The following is a 24,647-nucleotide window of genomic DNA, read 5'->3' on the forward strand; positions in this document are numbered from 1 at the left end:
GCCCTATCCTTTGCCTGTTCTAGGATATGGCGGAGCAATGGGGCTGATGGAAGGGGCTTTCCGTCCGCGGAGACAAAACCTCTTGTCTTCCACAGGTGTAGAAAATCTGTTAGGCTGTTACAGACATATAAACTATCCGAATAAATATCTGCTGGGCTGGGGAACGAATCTGGTTGGTCCACTATGTATGCTATGGCCGCAATCTCTGCTGCCTGCGCGCCTAAGTGACCGGGTAACTTTAATGCTATCTCCTCTAGTGCGCGTCCCTGCGCATCTTCTACATAGATGCCGCATCCTGTAATGCGCTCACCATTTAAAACAGTGGATGAACCATCCACATAAATCTTCAAGGGGACACACGTGTCTGTGTGCTGGGGGCTTTGAGTTGAACTTCCTATCTTCCTAGGGGGCGTCTTAGCAATGAAGGGTCCTGTGTTGTGGAGGGGGGCTACTATCTCGCAATCATGGGGTTGTCCTGGGTATTGGAGGTTGTCTGATAAAAAGGTGTGTGTTCTGGTCCGTTTAACTGTTATGTCGTCCCTGTAACAGAAGTGTCCACCTAGCTGCTCTTATCTGGCTCACTGAACCGTCCTTCAGTCGTCCGTCTAAAAGTAACTGTGTGGGGGTGTGTTCGGTCAGAATGGTGATGGGGTTGAGTCCGGTAATGTAAGAAAAGTATTGTACTGCCCAGAATACAGCGAGTAGGTGCCTTTCGCAGGCTGAAAATCCTTGCTCTACTGGGTCTAGCAGTCTGGAGGCATAAGCCACTGGTCGTAGCTGCTCGTGCCGTTCCTGAAGGAGCACGGCCGAGAGGGTCAGATCTGTGCTTGCTACCTCAATTGCATAGGGGGAGAGCAGGTCTGGAACTTGTAGTGCAGGTGCTGCGCTAAGGGCTTTCTTTAAATCATCCACAGCCTCTGTATGCTGCGGAAGCCATTCCCAAGGGGCTCCTTTCTTAAGGAGGTCTGAAAGTGGGGCTGCCTTGGTCGCAAACCCATCGCTATGGTTCCGACAATACCCAACCGGAGGGCTGAAACATTTTGGGGCAGGGGCAACTTGACGATCGAGTCAATTCTTTTGAACTCGATCTCGCGTTTGCCGTGCGTGATGATTGTACCCAAATACATCACTTTATTCTCCAATAGTTGGGGTTTACTTTACATCCGATTGACTGTTAGAGCTGTAGGAGTTCAGACAGAAGCGTGATGTGCTCTGCCTTGGTGTGTGTCTGCAGTAATAGGTCATCCACATACTGTACCAGACATTCAGGTTGGGAAAATTTTGCTAGTCCATTTGCCAGCTGCCGGTGGAAAATGGAGGGGGAATTGTGGAATCCTTGTGGGAGGCATGTCCACATGTACTGCTGACCTTTAAAAGTGAACAAATTTGTACTGGCACGCCTTTGCCAATGGGATTGACCAAAAGCCGTTGCTAATGTCCAATACCGTGAAATACTTGGAGTTGAGTCCCTGCTTGAGCATGGTCTCGGGACTTGTTGCTATCGTGGGGGCTACTGCCGGGGTAACTTTGTTGAGTTCTCGATAATCAATGGTCAGACGCCATGATCCGTCGGGTTTCCTCACTGGCCAAATAGAGGCATTATTAGTCGAGGCTACTGTCCGTAGTACGCCCTGCTCTAATAAGCTCTCTATAACCTTTCCAATTTCTCCCTCCGCTTCTAGGGGAAATCTATACTGTCTTTGTGGTCTCAGGTCAGGTCCTGTAATCTGAACTTGTCCAGTCATTCTGCCACAGTCGTGCCGGTGACTGGCAAATGCTGTCCTGTGCCTGTTCAAAACTGCCCTAACCTGTTTGGCCGTGCTAAGCGTGGTCGGGTCAAAACAATAGTCTCCTACTGCGCTAATCCTATGTTCGTACTCACCTACTGTGAGCGTTGCGGGTGCTCTGTCTGATTTTGCATTCGCCAGATACACTGATTGACTGGGTCGAACGACAGGCTGTGGGCATTCCTAAAATCAATGCCCAGTATGTGTTCTGCTGTGTGGGGCAGATTAACTAAAACAACGGGGTGTCTGGTGGAGATATTCCCTAGCTGAATTGGTACAGGGGCTGTAATGGTTCCTTGCTGCGAGTGTCCTGTAAATCCGCTGAGTGTTATTGTGGCTGTAGTGGGCCACGTGTTTGCCTGTGGGGTGGTGGAGGAATTAATGGTCGTGCGGGACCCTCCTGTGTCCCAGAGTAATTCTATGGGCTTTCCCCGAATTTTCGCCGTGACTACCGGTCGTCCGGATCGGTCCCAGAGGGTGTCATAGACCCAAGTGGGGGAGCCTGAACACCGTCAGTCCGTTCCGTCCACATTGGTCTGCCCTGACTGCGTCCCTATACTGTGAATAGGCTTCGCTCTGTTCCTGTTCAGGGGAGAATCCCAGGGGATTAGAAAATGAGCAATGTAACACTCCTATGTAAGAAGGGAGGCCGGTTAGCCTGACTTGGTTGTCGGTAAAATTTTAAGAGTCCATTATTAAGGATGAGATTGCGGAGTACTTAGAAGTGCATGGTAAAATTGGACTGAGTCAGCACAGATTAATCAAGGGAAGGTCATGCCTGACGAACTTTTAGAATTCTTTGAGGAGGTAACAAGGAAGTTAGACAAAGGAGAACCAGTGGACATGATCTATTTAGATTTCCAGAAGGCCTTTGACAAGGTGATGTACAGGAGGCTGCTAAATAAAATAAGAGCCCACGGCGTTGGGGGAAGGTACTGGAATGCGTAGAGGAAAGGCTGACTGAGAGAAGGCAGAGAGTGGGGATAAAGGGGTCCTTTTCAGGATGGCAACCAGTGTTTACTGATGTTTTACAGGGGGCACATATGTTGGGACCACATATATTCACGATATCCATGAATGATCTGGAAGAAAGAACTGAGGGCATTGTTGCTAAGTTTGCAGATTATGCAAAGCTATGTAGAGGGACAGGTTGTGTTGAAGAAGCAGGGAGGCTGCAGAAGGACTTGGACGGGCTAGAAGTGTGGGCAAAGAAGTGGCAGATGGAATACAATGTGAAAAATGTGAGGTTATGCACTTTGGCAGGAGGCATTGAAACTTCCAAATAAAGGCTTAGACTATTTTGTAAATGAGAAAAGACTTCGGAAATCAGAAGCATAAAGGGACTTAGGAGTTTTGGTTCAGGATTCTCTTCTGGTTAGCATGCAGGTTCAGTTGGAAGTTAGGAAGGCAAATGTAATATTAGCATTCATTGGATTTGTCACGTGTACTAAGGTACGTTGAAAAGTATTGTTCTGCGTACAGTTCCGACAGATCATCCCGTACATGAAAAGAAAATAAAGAAAATACATAGAGTAAATATAAAATACACAATGTGACTACATAGACACAGGCATCAGGTGAAGTATAAAGGAGTATAGCGCTACTCAGTAGAGAAGATGTGTGAAGAGATCAGATTGGTCCATAAAAGGGTCATTTAGGAGTCTGGTAACAGTGGGATGGCTGTTTTTGAATCCGTTAGTGGGTGTTCTCAGATTTCTGTATCTCCTGCCTGATGTAAAAGTTGGTAAGAGTCAGTGTGGACATGCTGAATTTCCTTAGTTTCCTAAGGAAGTCTAGGTACTGTTGTGCTTTCTTGGTTGTAGCGTTGATGTGGGTGGACCTGGACAGATTGTTGGTGATGTACACATCTAGGAATTTGAAGCTGTCAACCATCTCCACCTCGGCCCCGTTGATGCAGACAGGGGTGTGTACAGTACTTTGATTCCTGAAGTCAATGACCAGCTCTTTGGTTTTGCTGACATTGAGGGAGAGATTGTTGTCATTACACCACTGCACTCAGTTATCTATCTCTCCTCCTGTATTCTGACTCATCGTTGTTTGAGATCTGATCCGCTAGGGTCGTGTCATCAGCAAATTTTGGATGGAGTTGGAGCCAAATATAGCCAAAAATTCGTGTGTGTATAGGGAGTACAGTAGGGGGCTAAGTACGCAACCTTGCGGGACCCGGTATTGAGGACTATCGTGGAGGGGGTCAGAAAGTCGAGGATCCAGTTGCAGAGTGAGGAGCCAAGTCCTAGGTTTTGGAGCTTTGATATGAACTTGGCTGGGATTATGGTGCTGAAGGTGGGGCTGTAGGCAATAGATAAGCATCATATATAGGAGTCCTTGTTGTTGACATGCTCCAGGGATGAGTGTAGGACCAGGGACGTGGCATCTGCTGTGGACCGGGTGTGGTGGAATGCGAATTGAAGTGAATCTAGGCATTCGGGGAGTATGGAGTTGATGTGACTCATGACCAACCTCTCTAAGCACTTCATTACGATCCATGTCAAGGCCACTGGACGATAGTCGTTGAGGCATGTTGGCCTGGTTCATCTTTGGAACTGGTATGATGGTGGTTTTCTTGAAGCAGGTAGGGACCTTGGAATGGAGTAGGGAGAGCTTGAAGATGTCTGTGAACACATCTGCAAGCTGGTCTGCGCAGTATCTGAGTGCATGACCAGGGACCCCGTCAGGACCCATCGCCTTCCGAGGGTTCACTTTCAGGAAGGCTGATCTGACTTTGGAATCTGTGCCAGTGGTTTTGGGTGTGTCTGCGGCTGCTGGGGCAGGTAACAGCGGCTTGATGGCTTCTTGCTTGAACCGAGAATGAAATGCATTGAGTTCATCGGGGAGTGATGCGCTGCTGCCGGAGATTCTGCTCAGCTTCACTTTGTAGCCCTTGCCACAACCGACAATAGTCCGTGACGTAGTCTGTGACTCTAGTTTGGTCTGATATTGTCTCTTGGCATCCCTGATGACTTTGGGGAGGTCGTACCTGGATTTCTTGTATAGGTCAGGGTCGCTTGACTTGAACGCCTCAGACCTGTCAAGAGGGCTAAAATACAAGAGCAAGGATGTACTGTTGAGGTCGTATAACTGCTGTTCATCGACTACAGCTCTGCCTTCAACACCATTATCCCAACAAGACAAACAACCAAACTCTGCAATCTTGGACTTGACCCCTCCTGTACAGCTGGATCCTCGACATCCTCACTAACAGACAGCAATCTGTCAGGATAGGCAACAGCACCTCCTCCACAATAGTCCTCAACACCGGAGCCCCACAAGGATATGTTCCTGCGGGTCACCATCACCAACAGTCTGTCTTGGTCCACTCTCATTGATGCAACAGTCAAGAAAGCCCAACAACGTCTCTACTTCCTTGATAGTTTATGAAATTTGGCATGTCTGCATTCACTCTTGCAAACTTCTACAGATGTGCCATAGAAAGCATCCTATCCGGCTGCATCACAGCCTGATATGGCAACTGCTCGGCCCAAGAACGCAAGAAACTGCAGAGTATGGTGAACTCAGCCCAACGCATCACACAAGCTTGCCACCCCCACATTGATTCTGTATACACCTCCCGCTGCCTCAGGAAGGCTGACAGCATTATCAGAGACCCCTCCCACCCAGGCATTGCCTTTTTTCAGGCCCTTCCATCAGACAGAAGGTACAGAAGTTTAAAGACTCACACATCCAGACACGGGAAAAGCTTCTTCCCACAGCTACAGTACTCCACAACGACTCCCCCTCGGACTGATTTGTTCCCTGTAAGAACACTATTCACGACACCCTATGCTGCTCTTGCTCATGTAGTTGCTTTGTTTGGCCCCTTGTTCTGCAGTGTAACCAATCACTGTTTGTTTGTCGATGTACCATTTGTCAATGTTCTCTGTTGATTATTCTTTTGTCTACTACGTACTGCGTACATTGACTTGGCAGCTGAAAAATTCTTTTCACTGTACTTCGGTACATGTGACAATAAATCAAATCAAAAATCAAAAAAAAAATCAAATCATCAGTCTCTGGTCAGACCCCATTTGGAATATTGTGAGCAGTTTTGGGCCCTGTATCTAAGGAAGAATGTGCTGGCCATGGAGAGGGCCCACAGAAGGTTCACACAAATGATCCCCGGAATGAAGGACTTGTCATATGAGGAGCGCTTGAGGACTCTGGGCCTGTACTTGATGGAGTTTAGAAGGATGAGGGAGGATCTCATTGAAACTAAAAGAATACTGAGAGGCCTGGATAGAGTGAACGTGGAGAGGATGTTTCCACTAGTCGGAGAAACTAGAACCCAAGGGCACCACCTCAGACTGAAGGGATGATCCTTTAATGCAGAAATAACGAGGAATTTCTTCAGCCAGAGGGTGGTGAATCGTAGGTTCTTGATTAATCAGGGTTCAGGGGTAATGGGGAGAAAGCAGGAGAATAGGGATGAGCAACATATTGGGCGCGATTCTCCGGTCTCGTTGCACTCTTGCTTGAGCAAATCAAGGCCGGTGAATAGCGGGAGTGGCTAAAAATGAGAACGCGCCAGGTGCCAACCAATTTGCAATGCAACAGGCCTGCTCCCAGCCTGCTAGGCCTCTGGCCATGCGGCTGAAGGCTATTGCGAATAAGAAATTGGCAATCGTGGTTAAGTAAGCACTTCACACAACCCAAGTGTATTTCCGTGGGTAGGCGGGCCATGTAGCATGTGGGAGTCATTGCCTAGCATCCCAATCACACCGCGATGCTTGAACACTGGGAGGCAACACCACACACGCAGCAGCCAACATTGGAACACTCAGGGCATGGAACACAGCTCCGGGGACATGTCCACGGCCGAAAGGTTAGTGAGTGCTAATTGGAGGGGGGAGGGGGAGGGATGATGCCTGGAGAGATGGGCCAAGGGTTCGGAAGTTGGCCCGCATTCCGGAAGAAAGTGACAGAGGCATCATGCTGTTTGCGCACAAGGGTGTTTATTGTGTGTAATAATTCCCCACTCTCCCGATGGTGCCTGTTTTGTTCTGTTTAGTTGAAGGGTCAGTTACGAGGGGACTCAAGTTCACAGTCAGTGGTTGGAGGTTAGGGGGATTTGAGGAAAAACCTTTTTTACCGAGAGGTTGGTGATGGTCTGGAATGCACTGCCAGGGGCACAGCACGGTAGCGCAATGGTTAGCACTGCTGCTTCATGGCGACCAGGACCCAAGTTAGATCCTGGCCCCAGGTCACTGCCCATTTGGAGTTTGCACATTCTCCCCGTGTCTACGTGGGGCTCACCCCACAATCCAAAAATCTATAGGATAGGTGAACTGGCCACGTTAAATTGCCTTAAATGGGGCGGAAAAAATTGGGCACTTTAAATTTTAAAAGAAATTAAGTTAGACAAAATGGAATGCACTGCCTGGGAGGGTGGTAGAGGCGGGTTACCTCACCATCTTTAAAAAGTACCTGGATGAGCACTTGGCCCACAATAACATTCAAGGCTATGGGCCAAGTGCTGGCAAATGGATTAGGCAGGCAGGTCAGGTGTTTTTTCATGCTTCGGTGCAGACTCGATGGGCTGAAGGGCCTCTTCTATGCTATGTTATTCAGTGATACCGGGTGCAATTCCCGTACCGGCTGAAGTTATCCATGAAGGTCCACCTTAACCTTGCCCGTCGCCTGAGGTGAGGTGAACAGGCGCCGGAATGTGGCGACTAGGGGCTTTTCACAGTAACTTCATTGAAGCATATTTGTGACAATATATTGTTATTATTATTATTATCCTCAGGTTAAATCCCCACCAGTCAGCTCTCCCCTCAAAGGGGAAAGCAGCCTATGGACATCTGGGGCAATGGCGTCTTTACACTTTACATTTAGCCCTACTACGATGCAGCCTGCACGGAAAACCTTGTTATCATCTTTGTTTTGGATAAGCTGTATGATTGTGCCTTTCTCTGTGACTGTATAGAGAGAAACCAGCAGATGTTAGCTTTGAGATATTATTACAGGAAAGGCCTTTTTTTCAATGTGTTGTATGAATAATTTGAGCTCGGTAGAGTAATGTGAGCAGAATTACATTGTGATGAAAGGATTACATTTCTGCAAGATCCCATTACAATTTCAGGAGTGGAAACTCCTGTTGAGGAATTCTCTGTCCTCTGACAAGCATTCTCTTTGTAAGAGATAAATGTGGTTCCACTTCGTATCAGGCAGGCTGGAAATGGTGAGATCTGACACAACTGGATTTTGTCATTTTCCTGTGAATTATTAACTGACAGGAAGCCAGTCAATCCCTAAACAGTTTCAGCTTCATTCACTAAACTTGATATTTCATCCTTGCGAAATATGGACAATAAAAGAGATAATAAGTCAGCAACAGTGCTGTTTGCAAGTTCTGTGCTATGTCTCTCTACAGTTGTGTTGGAATTCATTAAACATGTAGAGTGGGTGCCATGGCTATGCCAAAATAGGTTTTTGGGAATTGTCTTTCTTTATGATTCAATCTGTTCAATGACTCACTTCTACCTGGCATTTCATCAAGTGATCTAGGCAAGATCTGATAAATTTGAAGAAAGAGAACTTCAGTGCAAGACAACCTTGAGATCAAAACTCTATTCCTTCGGGTCCTTATTGTGCTTGTGATTCAGAACCATTCAATTATAGTTTTGAAAATAAGCACATTGATTGTGAAGGTACCTCTGAATTAGAGCAGTAGTTTGAATAGCTTCCGAATGGTTAGGTTTATCGAAAATTAAAAAAACATTAGTGAACATCCTGAATTTATCCCATAATACCTAATTTTGAGACAAAGGGCTGTTTTAGTCCTGTGAAGTTGGTTTTATATTAAATTGTGAGCATCACATTCATATGGTAATGAATTTCAGTAAAATGACTCTTTTTACAGTAGCTCCTGTACTACTGGGAAAAATACAGCTAATGGACATGTTTAAACAAACCCTATGCTCCATTAACATTTTTGTATGATACCATAGAGGGATGGGTTATGCTGCAAATTTCTGTTACGAATTCTTGTACGGAAATATTTAGAATTACATGTAACTGCCGGACAAGCAAGCCTGCGCTTGCAGCGTATTGCAATGCTTCAATTGTGGGTTTTTTTTAAAACACGTGGTTAGAATGTTATTTTGAAAATGTTGTGATTTGGGAAGGTTTTTGAGGAGTGAGTATCTTCTAACTACTGACATCAGAGAAGGTTTAGTTTTTGTAAAAGGAAGACAAAAATTCCCTTGGCTCAAACATTCAAAGGGGGAATGTTTATTCAGAGATTTGAAGACAAATGAGTTCAAAAATGCAATGCCTCTGGTGAAGCAAAGGACAAGGTCCGATGATGGAAAAGATTGTTAATGACCATTGTACAAAATTGCATCATAGTGGAGCAGCAAAGGAGACCATTAAGTCATTTGTGCTCGAGATGGCCAAATAGTCCCCATTCCCTGCTTTTTCCCCGTAGAACTGCAATTTCTTTCCTTTTTCAGTATATATCTAGTTCCGTTTCGAAAGTTTATTATTGAATCTGCTTCCACCATTCTTTCCGCCAGAGCATTCCAGATTGTTATAGCCAACTATATGCAAACAAATTCGCCCCATCTTTTCTCTTTTTTTGCATCTGTACTCCCAGTTAGTGATTCCCTGCCAGTGGAAATAGTTTCTTCTTAATTACTCTTCGAAAAACTGTTTAGACTTTCGAAGATAAAACTGTTCAGATTTTTGAAGATTTCTATAAAATCTTTCCTTAACCTTTGTTTCTGCGGATAACAATTCCAGTTCCTCTAATGTCTACAGTAGCTGTAGTATAGGACAGAATGTAATCAGGAAATTAGAGATGCATGTAACAAGGGTAACAGTAATCGTGGAGATTCTAATCTTGACACTGGACAAACCAAATTTCCAGTAATAATGTGGAGGCTGGGTTTATGGAATGTGTATGTGATTGTTTTCTAGTACAGTATCCCAAGGGGCCAACTAGGAAACAGCTATTTTGGATCTAGTATTGTACAATGATAAATGATTCATGAATAACCTTGTTGTAAAGGGGCCTCTGGAGAAGAGCGACTGTAATTTGTTAGTTTATATTGAATTTGAAAGTGATTGGACTGGAATCTTAAATGTAAAAGCAAACTGCTTAGGTGTAAGGGATAAGTTAGAATCATAGAGTCCCTACATTGCAGAAGGAGGCCATTCGGCCCATCGAGTCTGCACTAACCATCCAAAAGATCACTCTACTCAGGTCCACATCCCCATAACCCCATAACCTAAGTTAGGTGAGGTAGATTGAAAACTATATTAAAAAGATATGATGGAACAGAACCAATACATAATTTGCAACAGATAGACATTCCTTTGTGGCACTTTCACATCTCAATTAGAAGTTTCTGGGTTCAAGTCCTACTCCAGAACCAGAGCACAAAACTCAAGGTTGAGGAAGTGTTGTGTTGCCATCTGAAAGATGCTGGACTGGATTCTCCAAACCCCGACGCTGAAATCGTGGCTGGCGCCGGGGCGGAGAATCCAGTTCCCAGCATGGAATCGGGACTGGCGTCGGTTCCCCGGGGCCCGAAACTGAGTCTGCCGCGCAGCACCACCTGGGGCTGTGGTTGGAGGCCCGCTCTGCCATTCTCTGCCCCATACCAGCCGAAGTCCCTATGGCGTGGACCACGCATGATCCGGCCGGTCGAGAAACTAGTGTGGCGGCTGAGGTCTCAGCCCGCGGCTGCCCTGGTCGGGGGCGGGCCGATCGGAGGGCCTTATACGCGGCTGTGCAAGCCGCCGCCGTGCGCATGCGCGGCCTCCGACCCGGAAGTGCAGGGGCCCATATTTGTAGCAAAAGTTGCTAGATTTACGCCGGGTCCCTGCTGGCCCCCTGCAGGGTGAGGAATATGCAGTTTTTCCTGGTGTGAAAGTCCACAGTCTTTATGACGGTGTGGGGACATAGTCCCAAAAACAGAGAATCCAGCCCGCCATCTTTCAGTTGAGACGTTGTACTGAGGTTTATCTGCCTGCTTTGATGGATGCGAAAGATCCAATGGCACTGTTTTGAGGAAGAGGAGGGAATTATCCTCAGTGTTCTGGTCCACATTTATCCCCGAGTTCAGTATAACAAGACACAGTTATCTGGTCATTATCACATCCCTGTTTTGGATGTTTTCTGTGTGTAACTTTTGTGAGGTTTCCTATATTACAACAGCAACAAAAATACTTCATTTGGCTGTGTGATGAGATCCAGACTTAACTTAAAGTCGGGCGGAGGCTGGGACCTCCAATCCCAACAGGCCTTGGAGTTTTCGCGAATGCCAGGAGTGGGTGGCGTGTGCACAATTTTAAAAGGTTTGGCCAAATTAGCAACAGTGAACTTGTGCAAATAGAAAATAAAAGTGCAAATACTCCGATCATGTGACCTGGGAGCTGAGCGCACAGTGATGTAATCTAGAAGAGTCCCAAGCAGGGGACAGGTGATGTCCAAGTTAAGAACGAGGAGCTGAGAAAGTGGCTCCCAAATTGAAAAAAAGGCCTGCAGTTGGCTTAAGTTGCACTTAAGCGAGAGTGCGACGAGGCCGTTAAATCACGGGAGAGGCCAAAATAGAGAACCGCATCGGGCACTGATCGGTTTGCGACCTAACCAACCTGCTCACGTTGGTGAAATCAGGACCCCTCCTGAGCGTGACGAGGAACCAATTATCACCACTTAAGCCCAACCTCCATACAGTTAATGAGAGCGACCCCCCAATCGAGCTGTCTCCCATGATTGAACCGCCTCCCCAATGAGTGGTCACACAGGGGCCGATAAGTATTCCTTTACAAAAACGTGAACCTGGATGAAGGGCTGCTGTGAAGACCGAGGAGGTGCGCAGCCATCTTTGTTCACAAGCACAGAGCCCGGGGGCGCTGGTGTTGCTGCCCCGGTGCTCGGAGGGAGGGGGGGAGCCCCAGGGGCTCAGCCTCTGTGTGGGGGGATGGGGGGTAGGATGTTGCAGGGAGATGGATGCCCCTTCATTTTTAGCAGTCCATGCACCGCTCAATGACAGACCAGATGGCTTACCCCTGGACCTTATGATCCCGTTTCAGGGGCATCCGACCACCCAGTGGCTGGGCCCCAGTACCAGGGACAGTACCATGGCAGAGGGTGGGTGCCTGCACCGGGGAGAGGATCAGCACCCTAGTTCAGGTAACATTACTGCGGGTGTCTGGGGTACAAGGTCTGGGGTTCAGTGTGCACGGGACCCGCTTTGGCTGGGGGTCTATGAGCAGGGCGTGCAGGGGTGTGGGGAGTGATGGGGGACTGGGGAGTTCCCAGTGGTTATCAGTCTCGCATCCTATCCCAATTCCTTATAGATATTACACGGGATGGAAAATATCTTGGATCCTGCCGAATTTGCCCTGGTGGTGCCGCTGGCAGGCCAGGCAGCCAGAAGGCATTGTCGACAGAGCCCGAGGTGGCAGCCCATGTGCAGAGCCGTGCATCACACTCTGCAGACCCATCGCACAACAGGCAGGGAGAGACCCAGAGGGGGAGGCCGGCGGTGGCCCAAGTTGTACGGGTGTTGCTGGTCTTTCGAACAGATGACACACAGCATGTGCCTCAACAAGAGACTGTGTGGCACCTATGCCATGTCTTTGCGGACTTGGCTGTAAACCTAGACACCATGGGAATATTCCAAGGCTCGAGCGGAGACTTGTGCAGCATCTCACAAGCTGCAGCCCACAAGTGTATCCATGAACTGTTTGATGTCCTGTTTGCCTGGACAGAGAACTATATAAACTTCAACCTGGACCAAGCCCAACAAGATGCCCGGCAGCAGGATTCTCCACCATCGCAGGGATGCCTCCGGTCTAGGGGGGTAATAGATTGCACGCATGTCGCTTGACGCTCACTGCGCCGTCTGAGAGGCCCCTTCATCAACAGGAAGGGGTTCCATTCCCTGAACATTCAGCTCGTGTGAAAGTACCGCATGAAGATCATGCCAGGGAATGTGCATGACAGCTGCATCATGGGGCAGTCTAACATCTCCGGCCTCTTTGAGGACCACCCCAGGATGGCCGGTTGGCTCTTTGGGGATCAGGGGTACCCGCTGAGGACCTGGCTAATGACGCCAGTACGGCGGCTGGAGTACGATGCGGAGACCTGATATAACGGGGCCAATGTGGCTACCCGGTCTGTCATTGAGCGGTTCACGGACTGCTCAAAATGCAGTTCCAATGCCTCAATGCTCGGGCGGTTCACTGCAGTACACTTGCAGGATGGTCACCTGCATTGTGGTAGTCTGCTGTGCCCTCCACAACCTGGCACAGCAGCGGGATGACGTGCTGGAGGTGGAGGGGGAGGAACATGTGGCCACCTCCGAGGAGAAAAACAATAATCTTTATTAGTGCCACAAGTAGGCTTACATTAACACTGCAAAGAAGTAACTGTGAAAATCCCCTAGTCGCCATGCTTTGGCACCCGTTCGGGTACACCTAATGAAGGACTAGGAGATGCTGAACCAGGAGGGACTGGACGATTCGCTCGAGCAGGATCAGCAAGAGGGCGGACGACAGGTGGGAGCAGCGAGAGTCTGGCAAGCCTGATGGGTCAAGGCGGCACTCGTGCTCACCATATGACATGGTCCCTTTTCGCTGCCCCCTCCCCACCCCATCCCTCTGCCTATCTCTTCCACACCACCACCCCCCCCCCCCCCCCCCACCCCCATTCCTACCCTACCAGGGTCTGTGTAATGTCACTCGAGGTGATTGGACTGAGTCAGCACTCTCAGCGGGTCACTGTCAAGGGCAGGGGGGTGATAACCCGCTGAGCGCTGGAGCTCCTCGTTCAGTGCCATAGTCTGATCCCTGCCTGTCTGCTGAGTGCTCGCTCGCATCTATCACCTGCATGTGATGTGGTGGGAGGGGGAGGGAGGGAAAGAAATCCAGGCCCCCTTGACCGGGAGGAGGGGGCATGGGATTGGTGCTTGGCCCGCATTGCTGAACAAGTGACAGAGGCATCATACTGATCGAGGCCAACCGACTTTAATGGTGCACAAATATGTCCCCAACTGCCCCACTCTCCCGATGGTACAGCCCCACTCGCCACATTCCACCCCCCCCCCCACCATGCCCTCCCAGTGATCCTCCACTTGCTTAGCCCTCCGTACTCATTACATATTTGTATGACTCCAGGATGCACATCAGAAGTGGAGGCAGGGGCAGCATGGTGGCACAGTGGTTAGCATTTCTGCCTATGGTGCTGAGGACCCGGGTTCGAATCCCGGCCCTGGGTCACTGTCCGTGTGGAGTTTTCACATTCTTCCCATGCCTGCATGGGTTTCACCCCCACAACTCAAAAGATGTGCAGGCTAGGTGGATTGGCCACGCTAAATTGGCCCTTAATTGGAAAAAAAATTAGGTACTCTAAATTTATTTTTTTTTTTAAAGTGGAGGCAGCCTTCTGCATCCTGTGGCCTTCGATGCCCTGGCGGTTGTCCTTTGGGGGCTCTGAGGCCAGAGGGTCCTGGCACACTACTCGGTGACACATGCCCTGCCGTACCACCCTGTTCCGGGCGCTGACTGCTAGATGCGCTGCTATCAGAGGGACGTGTCTCAGGGGTGGCTGGTGGCTCTCGGTTGGCATCTCCACCCGGTTGGTGGCCATACGGCCCTGGGGCTCACCTCGGGACGGAAGGGCCCCAGCTGCCATGCGCCATCTGACTCTGCCAGCTCTGGTGTCTCCCCGATGTCTGCACCATGGTGTTGACGCTCTCGGCAATGCTCCCGTGGGGCCTTGTTAAGTGGACCAATTAATGTTTGATAGCAGTGACAGCCTCGACGGGCCAAGCATCTGGAAGCTTGCAGCAGTTCTTGCTTACTACTACACTTAGCAGCATTTTCATTAAATCTCACCGTCTGTGTTTACAGACATGGGGTTGGGTTGTTAAGAAATCCGTGGAGTCTGTCTTGGTCGCATCTGCCATATAGTTTGCAACGTGGTGGGCAATAGTTTGGTTGTTAGTTCATATGTACTTCATACGAATCCTGACTGGAGTATAAGATATTGTAAGTTGTTTTATCTTTTTGAACTTGTATGGTAAAGTTTAATTTGCTTGTTCAAAACCCGTGGAATCTTGTGGTTTTATTCCATTAGTGAGTATCTTTACTATCAAACTTTGTCTGCTTTAAACAAAAAGTAATTGGTCCTTCACGGCATCTTACCAAATGCTTGGGCGTCTGGTCCAGGACCATAAGAACTGCAAACAAACTTTGAAGCCTTTTTTAAAGGACACAAAAGCCCTCAAGTTTCCAACCATGGCTAAAAAGCAGATAGTGTTAGGTTAAAGGCCGAGGTTTACAATGTTGTCAAAAAGAGTAATAATCCGAGTGTTGGGAGGATTTGAGAATTCAGCAAAGGAGGACCAAGAAATTGATGAGGAAAGAGAGTAGACCAGCATGAAACATAAAAGCAGATAGAAATGTTTCTATAATGTGGGCAGCACGGTAGCACAAGTGGCTAGCACTGTGACTTCACAGCACCAGGGTCCCAGGTTCGATTACCCGCTGGGTCACTGTCTGTGCGGAGTCTGCGCGTTCTCCCCGTGTCTGCATGGGTTTCCTCCGGGCGCACCGGTTTCCTCCCACAGTCCAAAGACGTGCAGGTTAGGTAGATTGGCCATGCTAAATTGCCCTTAGTGTCCAAAAAGGTTAGGAGGGGTTATTGGGTTACGGGGGTAGGGTGGAAGTGAGGGCTTAAGTGGGTTGGTGCAGACTCGATGGGCCGAATGGCCTCCTTCTGCACTGTATGTTCTACATGCAAATACAAGAAATTAGTCAAAAGTAAACTAGACTCATGGGAGACAAAGACAGCTGAAATTATAATGGGAAATAAGGAAATGACAGCAGCATTAAATAAATACATGTATCTGTCCAAGCAGTAGAAGACACATAAATATTCTGGAAATAAGGGAATAAGAAATCAATGTAAGAAAATAAATAATCCAATGGTTTTAATTACATTTTGGTACCCCCATTTTCAGTGTAGCTGCTGACTCCATTGTGATGACAACTAAAGCAATTCCAAGGGCATTTATTCGGCAGAAATCATAGAATTTACAGTGCAGAAGGAGGCCATTCGGCCCATCGAGTCAGCCCTGACCCTTGGAAAGAGCACCTCACTTAAACTCACACCTCCACTCTATCCCAGTCACCCCACTTAACCTTTTTGGACACGAAGGGCAATTTAGCATGGCCAATCCACCTAACCTTCACATCTTTGGACTGTGGGAGGAAACCGGTGCACCCGGAGGAAACCCACACAGACACGGAGAGAAAATGCAGACTCCGCACAGATAGTCACCCAAGTCAGAATCGAACCTGGGACCCTGGGGCTGTGAAGCAACAGTGCTAACCACTGTGCTACCGTGCCGCAAGGAATCAGGAATCTGCTAGAGATTGATGAACATTGAACCAACAAAAACCACCATTTAATACCAAAGAAAGGAAAATGTAAGTACATGTTCAATTCTAGATGTCACAGTACAGGAAGGATGGCAAAGCCAAAAAAGATGTGCTAAGCAGATTTACTAGAATGATATCAGGCACGAGTGGCACGTGCATAAGAAATAGGATCTGAGCCATTTGGCTCTTCAAACTTTCTTTGTCATTCAATAAGATCATACTGAATGATCTAGCTAAACTCCACCTGCCCACACCATTCCCATATCCCCTAATTTCCTTGTCTTCCCAAATCTAATCAACAGTTGTTGTCTTGAGACATCCGGTAGCGGCCATACTGAGTGGTCGCATATTTGGCAGCTCCCGCTCGAGGTAGTTTTTTCGGTCCTTTTCCCCGTTTGCTGGGTGGATAAAAGGTGTAGAGATGGCAGGGGAAAGTAAAGCTCCTCTGATGGTGTCGGTGGATGGATCTGCAACTAGAAATGCGAAGGAAGGAGTTGTTGGAGCAAGAAATTCTTTGTGCACCGCAGGTGAAGATGAAGAAGGGTAAAGGGTCGGCCCTATCAGAAATTTTGTATTTCTCCCGGTGCACAGGGTGTACTCGCGGATCGATTATTTTGTGGTGGACAAAACACTGCTGGCAGGAGTTGTTGACTCTGGATACTCAGCGATTGAGGTCTCTGACCATACACAGCACTGGGTGGACTTGCAAGTAGACCGGGGGTGGGGGGCAGCCAGCGCCCCCAGTTGAGACTTGACGTGGGGTTGCTAGCGGATGAGGAGGTGTGCAAATGGGTGAGGTCTGCCATCTGGTGGTATGTGGAGCTGAATGGCACTGGTGAGGTTTTGGCTGCTAGGTTATGGGAGGCACTTAAGACAGTGGGCAGGAAGGGAGTTTATATCAATTCGGGCGCATAGGGATAGGCTGGAGCGGGCAGAGATGGCCAGGCTGGTGGATGAGATCCTGTAATGAATACGATGTATTCGGAGGCCCCAGAGGCAGGGTGTTGAAGGGGCAACAGAAGCTCTAGATGGTGTTTGGGTTGGTGTGCACGGGGAAGGTAATGGGGCAGTTACGGAGGGTCAGGGGAGGCAGTGTATGAGTATGGGGAGAAGGCGAGTAGGATGTTGGCTCACTACCTTACGAAGCAGGAGCCTGCGAGGGAGATCGGAAAGGTGAAGGATGGGAAGGATGGAGCGGTTCTGGACCCAGTGGGGGTGAATGGAGTTTTCAAGAAGTTTTAGAAGAAGCACTATGAAACGCAGCCCCTGGCCGGGGGAGGGAATGAGATGATTCCTGGACGATTTGGAGTTCCCCAAAGGAGGACCTGGTGAAGGGATTGGGAACCCCTGTAAAATTGGTAGAGGTGATTGAGGGTATGGGGACGATTTAGGCGGGGAAGGCCCTGGGCCTGGATGGGTTTCCAGTAGAATTTCATCTGGGGAGCTGGGGCACCTGCTGGTAAGGGCACACAATGAGACGAGGGATAAGGGAGAACTCCCCCAACGTTATCGCAGGCTTCGATATCCTTAATATTGAAGAAGGATAAGGACCTAGAGCAGTGTGGGTCCCACCGCCCAATATCGCTGCTAAATGTGGATGCCAAACTGCTGGCCAAGATCTTGGCCTCGCGGATTGAACACTGTGCCGTGGGTGTAAGGGGATGACCAGACGGGGTTTGTAAAGGGGAGACATCTGTTGGCGAACGTTAGGCGATTATTAAACATGATAATGATGCCTCCGGAGGGACAGGAGATGGAGGTGGAGTCGTCATGGATGCGGAGAAGGCGCTTTATCAGGTGGAATGGGAGTATCTGTGGGAAGTGCTCGGATAGTTCGGATTCAGACAGGGGTTTGTAAACTTGGTTCGGTTTTTGTATAGGATGCAGGTAGGAGCGTACGGTCAAATTGGGTGAGTTTGGGGTACTTCGGACTACACCATGGGACAAGGCAGGGATGCCCACTCTCCCTGTTGCTTTTTGCCTTAGCAATAGAGTCACTGGCAATGGTGCTTCGAGTGTCTTGGAGTTGGGAAGGGATAATGCAGGGGAGGGGTGGGGGTGGACCACAGGGTCTCGTTATATGTGGTCGATCTGCTGCTCTATATCGAACCCACTGGGAGGTATTGGGGGAATTATAACATTTTGGAGGAGTTTGGCTGGTTTTCCGGATGCAAGCTAAACATGGGTAAGAGTGAGCTTTTCCTGATCAAGACACGGGGCCAGGGGAGGAGGTTGGGCGTGCTGCCGTAAGATAGTGGGGGCGAGTTTCAGGTATTTGGGCATTCCGATGGCATAGGGATGGGAATAATTACATATATTGAATTTGGCACAGTTGGTGGAACAAATGAGGGATTTTAGGAGGTGGGATGTGCTCGCATTATCACTAGCAGGACGGGTGCAAACAGTGAAAATGATGGTACTCCCGAGGCTTTTGTTTGCTTTCCAGACCTCCTGATCTTCATTCCAAAATCTTTTTCCAGTAAAACGAATGCTCTGATTTGGGGGGTTTTGTAGGCGAGGAAATCCCCACGGGTAAAGAAGGTGCCCTGATGGGAGAACTCAAACGGAAGTGGGAGGAGGAGTTGAGTGGGTGTGGGGGTGTGGGAAAGTGGAGGCAGGTTTGTGAGAGGAGACTTTGAGGAAGGTAAATGCATCTTTGTCGTGTGCTCGGCTCAGCCTTATTCAGTTCAAGGTAGTGCATAGGGTGAATATGACGGTGGCAAGGATGAGCAGGTTCTTTGAGGGGGTGGATGATAGGTGTGGGCGGTGCACAGGGAGGCCCGTGAACCCTGTCCACATGTTTTGTAATGTCTGCAGCTGAAGGGGTTCTGACAGAGGTTCGCAGATGTAATGTCTGAGGTGCTGAAAGTGAAGGTGGCTTCGAGTCCAGAAGTGGCGATATTTGGTGTGTCGGAAGACCCGAGAGAGTCCAGGGGGCGAGAGAGGCCGTCATTTTGGCCTTGGCCTCCCTTGTAGCCAGGAGACGGATTTTGTTGGAGTGAAGGGACTCGGAGCCACCGAAGCCGGGGGTGTGGGTGAGCAACCTGGCAGAGTTCCTGAGGCTGGAAAAAATAAAGTTCTCCTTAAGGGGATCAGTGGATGGATCTGCCTGGAGCTGGAAGCCGTTTATCGACTTCTTCAAGGAACATTAAGGTGTAGGGTTGAGGGGTTATTTATTTGTTATGAGGTTTTCTGTTTGTTCTTACTCTCGTTTTGATTGTGTTTAATGCATATGCAAATGCCTTAATAAAAATATAAAAATAAACAGTTGTCTTGAATATACTCAATGACTAAATATCCACAATATCTGGGCTACAGAATTCCAAAGATTCACAACCCTTTAAGAAGAAATTTCTCCTCATTGAGTCCTAAATAGCCAATTTACCTTTTATTCTGAGACTGTGACGCCTTGACCTAGCTTCCCTAGCCAGGGAAGGCATTTTCTCAGAACTTATGCTGATATCCCTCATGTCTCAATGAGAGTTTTCATGTTTTAAGTAGATCAACTCTTATTTGGCTAAACTCCAGGGGATATAGGTCGAATCTACTCAATTTAGCCTCAAAGGGCAATCCCCTCTTTGCAGGAACCAGCCGAGTGAATTTTCAAGGCTATGTATGTCCTTCTTTAGATAAGGAAATCAAAACTACACATACTACTCCAGGTATGGCCCCAACAATGCTTGTACGAATGTAGTGAGACTTTTTAACTTATTCATTAATCCCTTCATAACAAAAGCTGACATACCATTGCTTTCCTGATTGCTGTTGTACTGTATCTGCATGTTAACTTTGATTTGTGTACAAGGACAGTCCTCCGAATGTACATGTTTCCCAGTCTCTCACCGTTCAAGAATATTCTGTTTTTTAATTTTTTTCCGATGAAGTGGATAGCTCCACATTGTATTCCATTTGCTATGTTTCTGAACACTCACCCAACCTATCTACTATATCCCTCTACAGACGGTTCATCACTTATTTTCCCACCTAGCTTTGTATCAACAAACCTGGATATATTTTACTCAGCCCCCTCATCTGAGTTATTGATGATAGATTGTAAATTGCTGATCCTTGTACCCTGCTAGTTTCTGCCTGCAACCTTGAAAAAAAGCCCATTTGTTCCAATTCTTTTCTCCCAGTGTACCAGCCAGTCCTCAATTTCCCCCAACCCCACAAGTCCTATTTTATGTGTCACTTTGTTGATTGTTGGTTTGTTTTTTGAAAACGCAAATATAGACCATCCATTGGTTCTCCCTAATCATTCTAATAATTACACCCTCAAAGAAAACTGGCTGATTTGTCAAACACAATTTCCCAATCATTATTGAGTCCCGATTCTGCTTAATAATATGATTTGTTTTAAGTAACCATGTCCCGAATAATAGATTCTAGCATTTTGCCTTTTAATCTGGGGCTAGCTGCTGACCTAAAGTTCCCAGCTTTGTCTCTTCCTTCTTTAATATCTTTAAAAGCAGGTTTATGTTTTCTACCTTCCAATCCCTGAGAGTTTTATCAATCATATGGGCTCGACGTTAACTCTGTTGCTCTCTCCACAGATGATGCCAGATCTGCTGAGTTTTTACGCCGTTTTTTGTTTTTATTCTAGAATCTAAGGAATTCTAGAAAATCAAAATTAAGGCATCCACTATCTCTGCAGCTACCTCTTTTAAAATGTTAGGAAGGCAATAGTCCAGGTGATTCTTCATCGGTTCGTCCCAATAATGTATCTAATTGATCTGGTGGGAAACTAGCAGAATTCCCAAAAATGATGGTGGCCCAGTTCGGCTAAGTTTCTGTTATTTCCAGTAGCTTCCTGATTGCCTTTCTATAGGAGAAATGGCCATGGAATTGCCTTAGATGTCCTCACAATGGAGTCCGTAGCTACCCTGAAAACTGGGATGCTAAAATGTAATTAAACCGATGATACTTGTGAGGAAGAAAGCATTTTTGCAGAAATTGTGGCAGCAGAAGCCATAAAGACCCAGAGAAAACTCACTAGGCAAATACACGTTTGTCACTGATTATCAGACTGAAGACCGACTCCCTGGTCTCTTGCAATAAAAAGAAATCATGAATTTGTGTTTACATGATATTTTTTACAAGCTTCCAAACAGCATTACATCCAATAATATTGTGGGGAAGTGTGGCAGCCAGTTCATACATAGCAAGACCCCTCAAACAACAATAAATAAATCACTAAACAGTCTGTTACTGCCGTTGTTTGAGGGATAAATGTTTGTTGAACACATGGCTGCCAACTGCCTGAGGTTTTTCTAAATTAAGGTGTAATGCTGTACGTCCCTTTTAAGATGCTCTGCTTAATGTAATTTTGTTTTAAAGTTGTTTATTCTTTAGGGCCTGTGACCGAGATTTACATTGTGACTTCTGTTTATGTCATCATGGGCGTTGACGTCATCGTGCACAGTGTATGTCATAATTGTACATTGGCTTGTTTTTGAACAGTGATGTGAAGTTGACCCGTGACCCAATCGACACCATTGTCAAGAAAGTGAGGTGTTTCTCTACAATCGAGGGAGCTTCAATTTAAAACAAAATGCATAGCAGCAAATTCTGAAGAAAGCATATCCAAACCAACAGGTTTTTCTTTTTGCAAGTAAAATGTTGAAGCCTGGAATGTGCATTTTTGTGAAGAAAAGTCCAATTTCTTAACTCTGCAACAAGATGAACTGAATTTTCGATCCCGAGGTGTACCTGCTGTGTGAGACACAGAAGTCATTTTGGGTGAAAAATACTGGGTGTACCCTTTAAGAAGCTGACTCTGGAATTGCCCAGTTAATCTTGAAGCCCCCCATGTCTGGCCCTTCTGAAGCAGTTGAGGTAGTGCACCAGCAGTGTCTTCAAAGGATTTTCTAAATCTAGTGGCAAGAAAAGCGGTGAAACAGCAAGTTCTTCCCAAGCCACACGTCCAGCTTAGAAGGATTAAATCACTCTAGTCGATCTCCACTGCAATACTTTAGGGATGTCCTCGAAGCATCCCTGAAGAGGTCAAACATCTCCTCCAACGTGACTGATCAAAATGGGAGAAGATTGATTTGGGAAGGCATTGAATATGGGGAACATGCAGAGGCTAAGTCAAAGGGGCACAGAGAGTCCAAAAACTTCCAAGCAACACCTCTAACTGACCCTTCAAGTAACAAAGCCTACATGTGCCAGTGTGGGGGTTGTTCATTGGACTCATCAGCTATCTCTGGATCCATCAAGCCCAAGATGAAATAAGTCATTCCTGAGCCCAAACGACAGCCTAAGAAGAAAGAGACTTGAGTATTATCAAATTTAAATTTATACAGTATTTCTTGAATATTTTGTGATTTATTTAGGGCGACACGGCACAGTGGTTAGCACTGCTGCCTCACAGTGCCAGAGACCTAGGTTCAATTCCGGCCTTGGTTGACTGTGTGGAGTTTGCACTTTCTCCCTGTGTCTGTGCGGGTTTCTTCCGGATGCTCCGGTTTCCCCTCTCAGTCCAAAAATGTGCAGATTAGGAGGGGTTGTGGGGATGGGGCAGGGGAGTGGGCCTAGGTAGGGTGCTCTTTTGGAGGGTCCGTGCAGACTCGAAGGGCCAAATAGCTTCTTTCTGCACTGTTGGGATTCCATGATTTTATTTGTAAATTTATGTGTGGTACAGTATTTAAATCTGTACCTTTTTTTTGGGTTAAAAATGTTTTTCCAGGTTGGAAACGTGCAAAGGAACATAACTCCAGCTTTAACATTGATTACTATGGGAATGCACGATTCGTCTAAAATTGTTTCACTTAAAGTCGCAATCCTCACAAACGCAACCACAACTTTCATTGAGGACTTGCCTGTTGGGCTTGCAATCTGAAGTATTGTCCATTTCCGTTCCCCACACACCCATTCCATCCCAATATACCTTCACAGGCATCCCATGTGCAACTGCTTGCAGTACAAATGCCAGAAAATGTGACAGGCTGTGTCATTAATGTGCAGTTGTGTGTGTGTGCTCAAATATGAGTAAGTGCAATTTTTCAGGTTGCAACTAGCTTGCAGAAAGCAGTGGGAATGCAGCCCAGTAGTTTTCATCTCTACCTAGTTCTGTACTCTAGATTTTAAAAATGTATCCCTTAGAGGAGCTTCTTCTTTAAGCTATTTTCCATTTCCACTGAATTTACTGTGAATCAATGCTTACTTACATTTTGTCATCGTACAAAATAAAATTTAACTTGAACAGTTACGACAAACAAAACTTGTTCAGTTTCATACTGTGCAGCTTAAGGACGTAAGCACTAAGCAAGTGGAGACTCGGGTTATATTTTGAACCTTACTTCTGAGTTGAATACCTGACTTTTATTCTGTTGATCCTTCATATATCAAAATCAAATTTTAATGGTAAATCTGAATCAAATGCAGCAATGGAACATTCTGTGTTAAAACTGGTTCAAAATGTTATTGAACGGGAGTTGTATCCAGCGAGTTGTGTTCATCTGTTTAACTTGGATGCATTGGAAGTTGACAGTGTGGCCTGTTTTTGTATATCGGGCTGATTCCTGAATCACCTCTGCAGCTTGAACTTTCCTTTGATGCAGACTGGTTGAACCAGTTTCCAGTTGAGTGAAAAACCAGTTTTGCTGGGCTGTTATGCCAACAAATTCTGGTTTGATTCCCAGTCCCAGAGAGTATACAAACCTGCTCAACCAGTTGTGAAAAGCATATTGGGTTATCCATTGTGCATTTACATATATACCCTAGCAGAACCAGACAGCTTGAGCTGAACAGCAGTTTTCTTAAGAGACCGAGTGTGGTCCATGCATTTTACCTCCTGTAATACACGTGAGGATTGGAGATCGAGAAAATGCCAAGATTAAACATTTGCTCAAGAGGTTTCCCCACAATTTAAGTTTAAAGGTACGTGATTGTATTTTAAGATATATGTGAACTTTCTATGTGTTAAGTTTGTGTTATGAAATTTAGATATTAGTAGGATCAGATGTCGTATCTGTAAATTTTAAACATAAGTGTCATTGTGTTGTAAATTTTCTTTCAAAAGAAAGTGATAATCTATTCATTTTCTTAAATCTAGCTTTGAAGTAGGAAACTATTGGTCAGAAAAAGAATTTGCTGTGAATAGGGATCTCATCATTTTCTAGAGTGTGATATACAATCCATTATGTTAAAACTCAAAAAACAAGCACTGTAGACTTTCATTTGGTAATTGATTAACCAGTCGTAGTCCAGTTGTATGTGAGAAGCTGAATAGAAAGGAATGAGGGCATGTTTTGTCATGCCGAACAATACTGGAAACTTCTGGCTTTAAAATAAATGATGTCTTTCATCTTGTTCACTGAACTCCAGTTCTATTTCATTCAATAATTCAATCCCAAATGCTGTAAATTACTTAGACAGCATTGAAGTGCAATAGCTCTTAGTACTATGCATAACTAATAAGTGCGGTTAGTGCCAAGTTTGCAA

At 46.7% G+C, this 24,647-nt stretch overlaps 1 protein-coding gene across 8 annotated transcripts in view; it reads left to right on the forward strand.

The window, feature by feature from the left end:
- rbbp8 (retinoblastoma binding protein 8) overlaps nt 1-24,647 on the forward strand; it is a 204,554-nt gene that overhangs the window by 58,567 nt on the left and 121,340 nt on the right. For 2 of the 8 annotated variants that reach the window (XM_038809730.1, XM_038809737.1), the window contains exon 1: nt 22,854-24,083. The exons of 3 other annotated variants lie outside the window; for them this stretch is intronic. The gene's annotated coding sequence lies outside the window, so the exon portion shown is untranslated. Of the gene's footprint in view, nt 1-21,625; nt 22,482-22,852; nt 24,084-24,647 lie in introns of those variants that run through there. 3 more of the 8 variants (XM_038809732.1, XM_038809734.1, XM_038809735.1) reach the window with 3 other exon arrangements.

Source organism: Scyliorhinus canicula, chromosome 10 (genome assembly GCF_902713615.1).
Source record: "Scyliorhinus canicula chromosome 10, sScyCan1.1, whole genome shotgun sequence".
Lineage (NCBI taxonomy): Eukaryota > Metazoa > Chordata > Chondrichthyes > Carcharhiniformes > Scyliorhinidae > Scyliorhinus > Scyliorhinus canicula.